At 40.1% G+C, this 13796-nt stretch overlaps 1 long non-coding RNA gene across 3 annotated transcripts in view; it reads left to right on the plus strand.

The window, feature by feature from the left end:
• Nucleotides 1-13796, plus strand: part of LOC144234034 (uncharacterized) — a 250945-nt gene that overhangs the window by 69414 nt on the left and 167735 nt on the right. For all 3 annotated transcript variants that reach the window (XR_013335839.1, XR_013335841.1, XR_013335840.1), the window contains exons 4-5: nt 7468-7530; nt 10687-10786. This is a non-coding gene — a long non-coding RNA (uncharacterized LOC144234034). The remainder of the gene's footprint in view (nt 1-7467; nt 7531-10686; nt 10787-13796) is intronic.

The following is a 13796-nucleotide window of genomic DNA, read 5'->3' on the forward strand; positions in this document are numbered from 1 at the left end:
ATATTAATCAGAGATAAGGGTATAGACCTTGAACCGTCACTTCAAAGTTGGAGAAGTTTATTTAGGGTTTTTCAATCTTAGCATTATTAACATTTTGAGACAAATAATTCTTTGCTTTGGGGGTTGTTCTGTGCATCGTAGAATGTTCAGGACATTAGTTTCTAGCTGCTTCTAACTGCTTCTAGCTGCTGGTACTATCACCTGCCAACTCCAGAGAGACACCCAACAATGTCTTCAGACATTGCTGTAAGTCCCCTGGGAGCCAAAATCATCCCCACCCCTAGTTGAGAACCACTGGTTTATTGAACACAGCTGTGGATGACCTTCTCTCATATATTTCTTCTAGAAGCTAGGTAGGTACAGTTTGGGGAAAATAGTGGTTGCTTATGTGCAGGCTAAAGGAGTTCCAGAAATGTGGTGCCCACAGTGTCTTCCCACCATGAAAGATCTGGAAACCTTGACTGGGGGTTCCTTGTTGTGGGTTAAAACAGAGAGGACTTGCTTCCTTTTTTAATGTCTAATATCTTTGTGAAGGATTACAGAGTGGGCTCTAGCCAGGTATTTACACAGCAACAAAGTAGGAAGGATCTGAGCATAAACTTGAGCTAAGAAAGAAAAAGAAGCAAGACACTTACACTGAAAAAGCAGCAGGGTGTTAGAGGCAGTGCTAGTAGCAGGAGGAACAGGGGCTCTTCAATAGTGTTATTGCAGGCTGGCCCAGGTTGAGAGCCTGGGTGTTTTCATAGGGAAGAAAATGGGTGAGAGAGAATATTGAAATGCATGAGGAGAGTATGCAAAGCAGAGTTGGATGCAAGCTTGAGGGAATTCTGAGGACGCAGGGCTCTGGGGTGAGGGGATTAGAAAAAGTACAAGGAGAGAAAATCTTCAGAGTTGTGGCTTGTGGGAGGGCCTGCTGGTCGGGCAGTGGCCTCCTTCTGTGGTCTCATCTCGCTGTTCTACTCCTCAAGCTTGGGGCTTAGCCGTTGTGGCCTTCTTCTAGTTCTTGAAATGCTCTGTGTTTCTTCCTGCTTTTCCATCTGCCTGGAGACATTCCTCCTACCGCATCCCAGTTCTTATCTACTTCTCTCTTCTGAGTCAACGCTTCCTCATGTTTCACAGCTTTCTCCCTCTGTTACTTTCTTGGGGACGCTTCTTAGCACCCTGATCTTTGTAGCACACTTCTTAGTTCAAAATTAGGTATTGATATGTGGAGTTACTTTATTACTGACCATATTCGTTCCAAACTTAAAGCCCTAATGATGGCAGAAAGTATGTTGATTTTGCTTATCATGGTCTTTATAGAATATAACTTTAGGACTGGAATATAGTATGTTCTCAATAAATAATTTTTGAATGAATACACGAGGTCAAAATTTTCCTGCTTCATAGTTGTGCCTGGTTGGGTAGGGGTAGGATCCAGAGTGGTAGGAAAAATGGTGGGAGAGACAAAGAAAAAAATAACAACAAAAGAAACAAACTCGTCACACCAAGGTTATTAAGGGTTATCTTTGTTCTTCAAAAAGATTTGTTCTTTTTCAAAATCTAGGCCACTGAAAAATGGTATTTCTGGCCTATATGATCATCAAGATTACCTTTGAAAAGTACTAATAATTAGTCCATGGGACCATTTTGGCCAGACTTCAAGTTCCTGTTTCATTTACAGTTGAACTCCATGGCCAAGGGAACCCTGGGTATGTAGACTCGATGAATCTGAATGTCAGCTAGGCAGCAAGCAATTTCTACTTTCATGTTTAGCTTCTGGAGCCAAAATAATGGTGTAGGAGCAATCCCAGAACCTCTCAGGCTGCTCAGAGAGTGCTGGGTATCCTTGAACATTTCATATTTTAATGATCTCTAAGGGTGGTTGCATGGGAGTTTGAATCAATGTTTTTGGATGGACTTTATTTAGGGTCAGGGTGTTAACCAGTAAGTAACTGAAGTTTCCATGTGGACATTTGACAATCCCTGTCCATACTTCACATGGCCAAAACTCAGTCCTTCTAGACATGCCTTGTTTAAGGGGTTAGCAAATGCTGGGAAAGAAATGCAAAGAGAATCTTTTGTGAGTTGTTTGTATCAAATCAGCCTTCATGAGGATCAAGGTTGAGGCTTTTTTTTTTTTTTTTTCAAATGCTGGCTATCTGCCCAGCATTAAGATAGGTAGGATCTGATGTTACAGTGTTGAGTTATACTGATGTGAAGTTTACAGACTAGATTTCTAAAATTGTGAGATCTATCTATCCATCTATCTAAGTATCATCTTTTATCTGTCTATTCTAACGAAAAGTATACTAGACATGAAATAATCAGAGAGAACTTTGATTAAATTACAGTTTAAATAAAATAGCTGAACTCTTGAGAATAAAAACTCATCAAAAGGAAAGAAAATTTTGCCTGAATACAGGCAGGAGAAGAAAACTTTAAAACATTTCAATGATTTTATCTATTCAGGAATGGAGATTGTTTTTCTTGACAAGGATTAACAATGCAAAATGTCCTTTAATTGTTGCTGCTCCTAAATATAAACACCACACACACACACACACACACACACACACACACACACACGCACGTACATGTGTTTACATGATATTTAGGAATGGGGTGAATTCTATTCTTCTGTTTCTGATGTGAGCATGTTTTACATGCTCAAAGACGAGGTCTGGTCATGGTCCAGAAGATTTGAATTAGAACACTCTTGGGAACTCTAGAGTAGTCATGTATATCTCTTAGTCCTACCTGGTTCTTCTGGGACTTTCTCCTCTCTCATGACTGCAAGCTATTCTCTCATTAGATATATGTATATATAAGTACCTATAAGCAATGGTTCCATTGGTTATGTAAGAAGACTGCTCTGGATGGTCTTGTAATGATTCTCTTGTCCCCGCCTCTTTCGCATCACCCTTCCTGTTCATTGACATGCTTCGGAAAGAAGTAGCTATACTTATATCAGACAAACTGGACTTTAAATTAAAGACAATCACAAGAGATGAAGAAGGGCACTACATAATAATTACAGGGTCCATCCATCAGGAAGAACTAACAATCATAAATGTCTACGCACCGAATATGGGAGCACCTAAATATCTAAAACAATTAATCACAAACAGAGACATGCTTCGGATGACTCATGTGACAGTCCAGGTCCTCCAGAAAGATGTCAAGACAGGATTTTAAGGGAAACATCCAGGAAAATGTCAGAGAAAGTGGCAGGGAGGCAAAAGTCTGCCACAGCCATTAGATCAGGATGCAGAAATAAAGGAATGAAGGAGAGAGGAAATAAATGTTGGATGGAAGCACCCCAGACTGCTGAGAGGGTTAAGGTAAATTCTAGGGAATGTTTGGCAAGACTCCAGGGAAGTCCCTGCACCAAAGTCACCATGTCTCCCAAGAGAGAGACTGCCTTAGACTTCTTGCTGTGCTGAGTCATTGCCTGGGAGCGGCCAGTGGGAAGAATGGCCTTAGCACCATAGCATGGTGAATTTTAATGGGTGTCAGAGCCAGCAGAAGCTTGGGGCCCTTGGTCAGTTACATTTCTTGTAGTTGGAAGTTTGTGAGGCCCATTCTCACAGATGCTGCAGCTTATGATTCATTCAGAAGTTGGTTTGGAAAACACGCCTCCTCTATGCAACAGATGGGAATGTTTTGAAGATTCTAAGGAAACATTTGCCAGCTTCAATTACTGTAATTTTTTTCCAGAATGCTGGTTGTCTTCTAGATGGATGAAGTCATAGAAGAAATGATTTGGGGAATGGGGTGAATTCTGTTCTTCTGTATATGATGTGAGATAGTTTTACAAACCCGAAAATGTGCGTGAAGTCTGATGATGGGCCCATATATTTCAACTGGAACAATACTAGAAAGTCAAGGCCATAGAGTAATTATGTACTCTTAGCCCTTCCTGTTTCTTCTCTTGCTTCTATTGAATTTATGCCAGTACTGTGCAAGATGCTGGGGATTCTCTGGTGAACTAGACATGGGTTCTGCCCTTAAAGAACTTAGCAGTCAAAGGCCAGATCCACAGGGTGGGATGGGGAGGCAGCGCAGAGAATTATTAATGATAAAAAAAAAAAGGCTAGCATAGAATGCCTAATATGGGGAAAGAGGGAAAACTAACATTCAGTGAGCATCTATTATTAGTCTGATATTGTGGTGACATTTTATTTACTTTATTATATTTAATCTTCACAACAATCCACTGAAGCAGGTTATTACCCTGGTTTTGCAGATGCACAAACTAAAACTCAAAAAGTTAAGTGTTGATTTCAAAGATCTGAATCAAGATTGGCCTGACCCCCAAACTGATGGTCTTGGAGAGTAGACATTAATCACTGTGGACTATGCTTTGCAATTTCTAGGTCCTCCAAAGAAACACATAAAGAACACAGCTTCAGTGTCTTATCCAGTTCTGTGTCTCTGTAACCCACCCCACATTCATTAATCTGCTTCCCTTTCTCCTTTCATTTTGATTCCCATTATTTCCTGCCCATCAAATGCCTTTTCTCTAACTTTCATTCTGCTATTGCCTTTTGCCACATTTCCCCTCAGCTGGGGCCTCCTGTATTTCTGTCTCCCCCTCACTTTCTCTCTTTTCTTCCTTGAATCATATCCTCTTTGTCTCATTTCTCCATATCTGCTCCCTTAGCCTGTCTCTCTGTATCATTCATTCTTTGCCTGCCTGTTATATCTCCTAAAGAGAGACCCTGGCTTAGAGTACTTGGACCTATTTCTGGTTTCACATACAAGTTGAGGAGACAAATGATTTTACTTTTTTTCTTGGTTTGGTCTTATGATGCAAGAGTTAAGGAACTCTTGTTTACCTCTTACTTGTCAGTGAAAGTGCTTCTTTGTTAGTGTATGAGAGACTTCCCATCCTTGTCATCATAAGGTTCTGTTTTTGCCAAAGGTTACTATTCTCTCAAAACTCAGGCTAGTGAAGCTACTCTTCCTTCTTTTTTCTCTGCCTGGCTCTGGAGGGAAGTAATGACTTTGCAGATGTGCCAGATACATTTGGATGGCATGGAACATGGAAATCCCTGCCAGATTAAAAAAAAAAAATCATTATTGACCTGGCTACAAATTGAATGAGGGAAAAAAAATTCTAAATGGATCTTGCTCCCAGTTAAACTCTTGTGCTTTGATCACATGGTAATTGCAGGCCTCCTTGCTGGAATGTCCCTTCTCTGCTGATGGGCAATGTGCCCTGGTTGGCCCACTTCAGGGAGGAGGAGTGCTGGCTTCAAGGGTAAAAGGGCGGTGTTTAAAAATATTATCTTTAAAAAAAGAAAGAAATGTCATCACATTTGGTTTTTAAAGGTAGTTTTAGCTTTTGCAAAGGCTTACATTTTCTTTTGAACTGGATATGAGAAACTGTGAAATTGTGGGTCAATTTCACTTTTTATCTTCATTTTCCTTGATTGTCAGACCCCATCCCAAATACCCTTTTTGTCTCCCAAGACTCTGGTGGAATGTTTGCCTTCCAAAATTTGCAAATCCCCTTCTTGAAATATCAGCAGTAAAGATGCAGATTACAGTTTTAGATTTTGTGGTAAGCATCTTAACCTTTTCAAAGAACATAATATTCACAAATGAATTATATAACTCAAGATCTCATTTCTTTTCCATTTAATAAGGACTTAAATGGGTGGAGTTAGGTGGTTTCCTCCAAGTAAGTCACCTTTTCTTGGCCCTTAGGCTAGAAAGGCCCTTTCCTATCCCCACATGGAAAGCCTGCCAAAAAGTTAATGGGGCTCAAGACAGAATTAGTGAGCAAGTTATCCAGTTCAAGGGAAATAAAAGTTCCATCCCATTGTACTTCGTGATAGTGAGCTTGGGGTTCAGACTTGGGAGCCATACTTTTTAAAAATTACCTACAAACTGGAATTAATAGAGGAGGACAATGTGGCTAGTGAGGTCTGAAACCTACATTATATAAGGACTGGTGAAGTGACTGGTTTGGAAAAGAGAAGGGTCTGGAGTGCGAATAGAGGAGAGGCACATAGAGACAATGCTATATGTATCACAGTGTAGAATTCATCTTTTTAGTTTTGAACACAGGGCACTGAGATGTACCAGTAATAAGAAGTATCTTTGATTATATATTTAGTTCTTGTGCTTAGTAGTTTATGTTCACTTTTGTTTATTTGTTTTAATCATTATAACAACTTCAGAGTTGTTATAGCATAATTAAATTATTCCCATTTGACAGTTAAAAAAACTGAGCCTCAGGGAAATGAAGAATCTAGCCCAGGGTCAGGCGGTCCATAAATGCCAGAGGAGAAATCAAACTCAGGTCCCAGTGACTCTAAAGGCAATACCCTTAAAGACAGCAAAACATGTCTTATTAAGAAGAGATATTGAGCAAACAACTTAGGGCAAAAAACAGACGTTCTCTGTTTTATGAATGGCTGTGTCTTTGTACCTTCCCACCTGATCTGCTGAGAAGCTGCATTACCTCTTATTTCTATGCATTAGCAAGGTGAATGCATCCCACTCATCTCAATTTACAGAGCAAATGCTGTGGCACGGGTTCAATGGAAACGTTCTCCCTTGTGTTCCAATCTATTGCTGATGTGACAAGGATAGAACTGTCAGAGCAGCTCCTAATTAAATAGTTCAGAGCTCTGTTAGGAAGATGTGGCTGGATGTGGGACTCACCAGGCAAGTGTTGACATCACAGTTGACACTAATTGGCCCTTTGGCTGGCAACCTTGGCACATTAGAGGGACTGGACACTGAGGAGAGGGCAGGGATACGGGGCTTGCCGAAAACACTTTTGAGGTAGACTTAAAGACCATCATTATTGGTCAGGAATGGAATTGTCTTAGGTACTAGGATCGAGCTTGTCACTTTTGCTTTCCTCCTTCAGATAGTCAGTGTCCTTCTAGACCCAGGTACTTTTACTGTGGACTTGCATGCATACATACACACAGGTTTGTGCATGTGTGAACTCAGAGACTGTGGTAGAATATAATATAGTACCCTGTCGAGGGTGTTTCTGTTACAGAAGTAGGATTAAGCTATTGAGTTGATCTTCCTCCTTTTGGAATGTGAAGAATATTCAGAGGACCAGGCCATGGAGCTTTCTGTATAAAAATAAAAATGAATTCTTTCACTTGTACCTTACTAGGCAAAGCCGGTGAAAGGACATGAGCACCCATGTATTCAGCCCCAGTTTCCATGGCAGAAGTTCTATGTTGGTGTTTCACTGCACTGTGGGTCCTTCCTGGCTCAGGGACTCAGGGATTCAAGGGCTGGCTCTATTTCAAGGCCAGTACTATGCAGGCCACCTCGAGATTACAAAATACTGACACAAACAACAAGTCTTCAAAACAGATTCAGAAATCTGTCCAATGTCAGGATTCTGGATCTATTGCTGATTTGTCTTTATGCTTTGCTCCCTGAGGTCCTGAAAGAAAAAAAAAACAAATATTTTTATTTCACAAGGGTCATTTACTATTTTCTCAGTTTTTTAGATGATGAAGCTGAGGCTGAAAGACTATGAAGGACTTATGTGAGGTCTTACAGCAGGTAAGAGACAGGACAATGACATGTTTCCATTCTTTTGACCCTAAACTTAATTCTTTTCTGCTATGGGACTTCCCTTACAACATTTTCTTCTCCTTCTCACTTGTTTTCCTGTAGACCTCACCTCAGTAGGCTGCATATACTTTCGCCATTATCTTCCTTGTCCCCACACAATTTTGGTCAAATTCCCAAATGTGCTTTATATGTTTGATATCATACTCATAATACCCTGCAAAAACACAAGGTAATTAAAAAAAAACAAAACAATTGAACAGTGGTGGTTAACCTGATCCCCAGATACCACACCATCTGATTTCTGGCAGAGACTGCAAGAATCTTTTGTCTGTCCCTCCTTCCCTGTGAGCCAGAGTAAATGAAGGAAGGCATTGTGGCTGCCCATTTCAACCATGCACCCACAGAAGATCTGGAATGGATTAGACTTTGGGATTGCTGTGTGTCCTATGGAATGAGAGGATGCATACTGAGCATTTGTAAGATTATAGAAATAATGTGACAATTCCTTTACATATTGGTTTTAACTAGTTTTTTTTTTATCTATAACCTAGTTACTGAGTAATGCATTTTTGAAAATGTTCATTTCTTTTTCAATCTCCCTTTACATCTTACATTCAAACCTGCCTTCTGGCCCCAGTGGAATTCCATCAAAGGAAAGGAAGCACATTATTTAAAAAAATTTTTTATATAATTTTTTTTTTTGGTGGCACTTGAAGCAATACTTTAAAAGTTTGGAATCTTAAGCAGTTGTAAAAAATGTTTTTATTGTGTGAAGCTCTTTCATCTTTGGACTTAATAAGTTGTTATATTTCCTAGAAAGGCGTTATCACACTCTTTAAATTTAGTCTGGGTTACTTGACTTCTGGAATGCCATGTATTCTGGCTTCCTAATCCACTTCAGGCAGTCTAACTCCATTTCCCTGAGTGCTATTTTATGGCAGAACTATCTTGCCTTTTAGTCACTGGGGCCGCTGACTTTTGTCATGGTTCCTCCTGAAACCCCCCAATGGGCTGAGCTGGCTCCCTCCCAGCTGGCTAGCTCCGGGTATGATCTCATTCCCAGGGATCTGTCTCAGACCTCTGCTTTGGATTTGTCTGTCTGAGCACCAAGTGGGTGAGATTTCTCTATCTTCTGACTCTGAGAGAAACATCATCAAGTGGATCTGCTTTGAGAAGGAACAGGATTCACTCAGTGATCTCACTGACATTCAATGCTTTGTCAGTCAGGGACCTGGGGCCTATGAATTGCAGCCTCTCCTCATTTTATTCTCGAGGAATATCCTCTTTGGGTCTGAGGTTAAAGCGACTGTAGTATCTCTAAATGGAACGTTTGGTCCACCTGCTTCCTTCCTATCAAGGAGGGGCAAGCTCTTTGTCTTTCAGGAGAGCCGTCTTGGGTGGGCAAGGACATTTCCATGGCTTCCCAGGGGCACACTGTCTTGCACAGTGGGCTGCAGAAACAACTCTGAGCTTCTGCTTTCAACACAGATGCAGAAGGGTGGCTATCCATGGGGATTTCTAGCTCAGGAAAGGAAAGGAAAATACTTTCTGATTTAAAAGGAAAGATAACATGCTTTATTATTTGAGTAGCATTAAATGTTATGTGTGTGTGCATGCGCGCTCTTCAAACAATAGTTGTTCTTTTTATTCATTCAACAGATATTTAATATGCTCCTTCTATTTCTTTAAAATAATAACAAAATTTATAAAACCCTTCTTGGTGCAAGTATCTTATTTGACCCTCTCAAAGATTCTGTGAAGAAGGTATTATCAATCCCATTTAACAAATGAGGCAAGAGAATCTTAAGAAGTTAAAGAAAATGAAAAGCAAAGAGCTAATAAGTATTATGGTGGATTGAAAAAAAAGATAATCCATGCCTTAGAAGTCTAGAATGTTAGAATGAGAAGGAGACTTAGAGATCTCCCATACAACCACCTCATGTTCTAGAAAGGCGGGAGAGGTCTGAGCACTTGCCCAAGGCTCTTAACCCCCAGCTGTCATCCCACTGTGCCTTCCACTCTGTGCTGTGCTGCCTTCCTCCAGGAGTTAGAATATTGTAGGGATGCCACCGCTCACCTCTACCCCCCAGCACTGTAACAGTGAAAGCCAGCATGTGCTTAATGTAAAATGAGGGCACATCTGCAGATGGAAAGTTCCATGGGTGCTGAGAGAAAGAGGAGATCTTTGGGATCTGCTGGTGTTCCAGGAAGACCTGGTAAAGCCAGAAGCATTTTTATCAACCCAAAGTGGGTGGAAGATCTGAATATTTAGGGAGAGAAGAGAATAGGAATTCTCAAGCCCGATCTGAACAAAACTTTGAGTTTCAAGGAGGGATAAAGAGGAGACATGCCTGGTTGGCAGAGGATTCATATAAGGGAGAAATGGGAGGCAGGTTATTTTGAGTTTGCATGCCAGGTGTACCAGAGATAGGATGAAGTCAGCGGGAGCAGGTTCTGGAAATAACCTGGATGTGAAATGATGAGGTCCTAGGCAAGAGTGGTGGCCATAGGAGGATGGAGAAAAGGGCATTTTCATATGATAAACATTAGGGCATTTCAGGGAGAAATATACGTTTGGCTAAATAGGCAGATTCTGGGAGGAGGAGGTTGAAGTAGGAGTAGAGAGCTGTCTTCGGGAAGCAGAAATGATCTGGTTCAACTTTGGGGTCAGAGCCAGGTGCAAGGCCACGGGGCTGAATGCAGCTTATTTGCACCTTATTGATTTTCTTGAGCAGACCATTTTCACCTCATCGATTTTCTCCATTTATTGGTCTGTGTTTTCTTGTTGGTTAGAGGTCACTTTGTTCCCTTTAGATTCATTTTTGGCCTCTTGCTACTTCCTCTTGTTAGTGTGTGCAGCTCCAATCATGACAGCCAGATATTTGACCAAATGTGACATTTTCACTTTTGACAGTTTTACTGTTTGGGGAAAACCTGAGGGTGCAATCAAGAAGTTGAACTTACAGAAGAGCTTGGGCTTAGCTCAGCCCTCCTGATAGAGGTGTCACCATGGGTTGTAGCACAGAGACACTGGGATTACAGAAGGATGATGCTGTCCACACGTTGAATGCTTGGGTGGACCATTAGGGGCAGGCGGGACAGTGACTGGCATTGTCTGCTCACATTGCTTTCTCATTCCCGCAGTTACAACTGAGCCAAGTTTCTTGAAGACAGCTGTGAAATGACCCTGGACAAGCTGACTGCTTTATTCTAGGTTCAAATTTCATCCTCTGTAAAGTAAAAAGTAAGTTGGTATTGATAACATGAATCCTACATCTGGCTCCTCCCACTTGTTAAAATCTTATCATCTGCCCCAACCGGTTCAGATTCACTAGGTCTAGCGTGGAGCCTAGGAGTCAGTATGTCTTAAAAAATGCTTTAAGTGGTTCTGCCAAATAGATTTAAGTTCTGATGTTTGTAGACCTCTGGTCTGTGTGTCCCCTGGGGTCCTTGTGGTTTTGTTTGCCTTCTTTCTTTGGGTTCAGGGGGGTCTTTAGAATACACCATCTTTCCTTTCAATGAGGCCCTCCAAATTCCCCATTCTTCATGTAAACAAGGCCCTCTTTCTTCTTACATAAAACACCCTGTTCTACTTTAATAAGAATATAATACACTGTACCACCCATCCTGACACTATATATATTTAAGTCATATTTCTGTGAAATGACAGTGTTTGGTTCCAGTTAAAGGAATTCCAAGCACCAACAATCAGGTAGGGAAAACAACTTAGAGGGTTTGCGATGAGACAGGGTTTTCCTAGGAGAGAACCTATACAAGGGCAGCCCAAAACTTTGGCTCCATTTTATTCTCCCTGGAGCACAGCTGATTTAATTTCTTCATACCTATGGATTTTATGCCTCTTACCAGTTCCCAAATTTAAATAATCTCTAAATAGTACAAATGCCTTGGCCCTATGGAAAGAGTCTCTGGAGAATTTCATCCCATATCATAATGGATGATAATGGCATTACCTATCCTTATTGAGAGCTTACTATGGTCTATATACCCTGGTCTAAGTACTTTCATATATCATCTCCATCTAATTTTCACAAAAACTGTTTGAGATAGATACAGTTGCTATTCTCCACCTGACAGATGAGCAAATGAAGTTTAGAGAGGTTAAGTAATATACCCGTAATTACATAGCTAGTGAGCAGTAGAGTAGGTATTGAGTCTAGCTCTGTAGGTCCTTAAGCCTGGGGGCTGAACTGTCACACTGTGTTGCTTACGCCATGTGATCTGATACAGGAAAGGAAAGAGCAGGGCATGATGAGCAAGGGGCCCTAGATCTAGATTCCCAGATATCAGTCTATAGTTTACTGCCTTTCTCTGTATATACATCTCAAGTCAAATAAACATAGGTATTTCCCATTAGGTGGGAAGGAATGTGACAACCAAAAATAGTTTTCCTGCTATGTGTGTTAACACACATAAGGTGAATTGTAAAGCTTTTGCCTGTATTTGCATGTGCATTGGATGCACAGAAGCCCAGTGAGCTCTCCTTCCAATCTGATGTCCCAAGTTTCTAGTTAAACTCTGTCTGGGACCCTTATTTCACAAAGTTTAGTTTAATACCACTATGGTTACAGAACGTATTTTGTATGATTCTCTTCCTTAAAATTTGTTAAGGTTTAACACTGAGTGTTATGTGGAAACTAATTTGACAATAAACTATTTGTAAAAAAAAAAAAAAATTTGTTAAGGTTTGTATTGTGGTCCAGAACATGGTCTGTCTTAGTGAATAGTCTATGTTAATTTGAAAAGAATATGTTTCCTACTTTTGTTAAGTGAAGCATCCTAGAAATGCCAATTAGCTTAAGCTGGTCGACAGTGCTGGTTCTTACTGATTTTTCTATCTTCTTATTCTATTAATCATTGATAGAGGAGAGTTGAAGCCTCCAATTATAACTGTGAGTTTATTTCTTCTTTTAGTTTGACTATTTTTGCTTATAGTTGGTCTTGCTTTTTTATACAATTGGACAATGTCTGCATTTTGATTGGTGAAGTTAGACCATTCCTTTTTTTTTTTTTTTAAATGTTTTTTTATTTATTTTTAGGAGAGAGAGAGAGACAGCGTGAGCAGGGGAGGGTCAGAGAGAGAGGGAGTCACAGACTGAAACAGGCTCCAGGCTCTGAGCTGGCAGTCAGCACAGAGCCCGACGCGGGGCTCGAACCCACGAACCGTGAGATCATGACCCAAGCGAAAGTCGGACGCTTAACCGACTAAGCCACCCAGGCGCCCCGAAGTTAGACCATTCCTAATTACTGTGGCTACTGATATGGTTGCTTTTATATCTACCATCTAGCTAGTTGTTTCAACTTTCTCCATCTGTTTAAAAAACTTTTCCTCTCTTGGGCATTTGGGTAGCTCAGTCATTTGAGCGTCTGACTCTTGATTTTGGCTCAGGTCACTATCCCAAGGTCATGGGATCGAGCCCTATATTAGGCTCTGCACTGAACGTGGAGTCTGCTTAAGAGTCTCGGTCTTCCTCTGCTCTTCTCCCCTGCTCACTCTCTCCCTCTCTAAAATAAAAAAATTCCTCCTTTTGTACCTTGGGAATTAAATATATTTTATGATTCCATTTTATTACTACCATTGGCTTATTCTCTATACCTTTCCTTTTTAGTTGTTTAGTGACTGCCAATATATTTGCAATGTATAGTTTCGTACATCTGTAATTATTCAGAGTCCTTCTTCAAATAACATTATGACTTAAAACAGCATATTTCCAATTCTTTCATTTTCTTGGTGCTATTTTTTTGTATATTTTGCTTTTGTGCATGATATAAACACACACTGCGTTGGTACTATTTTTATGTTAGACAATCAACTGTTTTTAGAACCATTAAAAATAAGAAAAAATGAATTTTATCTTTACCTTCATTTATTCCATTTCAAGTACTTGTCATTTCTTTGTGTGCATCTGTGTTTCTGTCTAGTACTATATTGCTTTTGCCTGAAAATTTTCTATTAATGTTTCTTATCGTGCAATCCTACTGGCAATGAATTCTCTCAGTTTTTATTTGTTTTAGAAACTATTTCTTCTTCATTTTTGAAAGCTTTTTTTTTTTTTGCTGTTATTTTGCTGTTTTATTTTCTTTTAGCACTTTAAATATGTCACTCCATTGTCTTTTAGTTTGCTTGGTTTCTGACAAGAAGTCTCCTATAAATCTTATCTTTGTTCCCTTGTATATAATGTACCTTTTTCACCTGACTCTCTTAAAGATTTCAAAAATTTGTGTTTAACCATTTT

Source organism: Crocuta crocuta, unplaced genomic scaffold (genome assembly GCF_008692635.1).
Source record: "Crocuta crocuta isolate KB4526 unplaced genomic scaffold, BGI_CrCroc_1.0 scaffold55, whole genome shotgun sequence".
Classification (NCBI taxonomy): domain Eukaryota; kingdom Metazoa; phylum Chordata; class Mammalia; order Carnivora; family Hyaenidae; genus Crocuta; species Crocuta crocuta.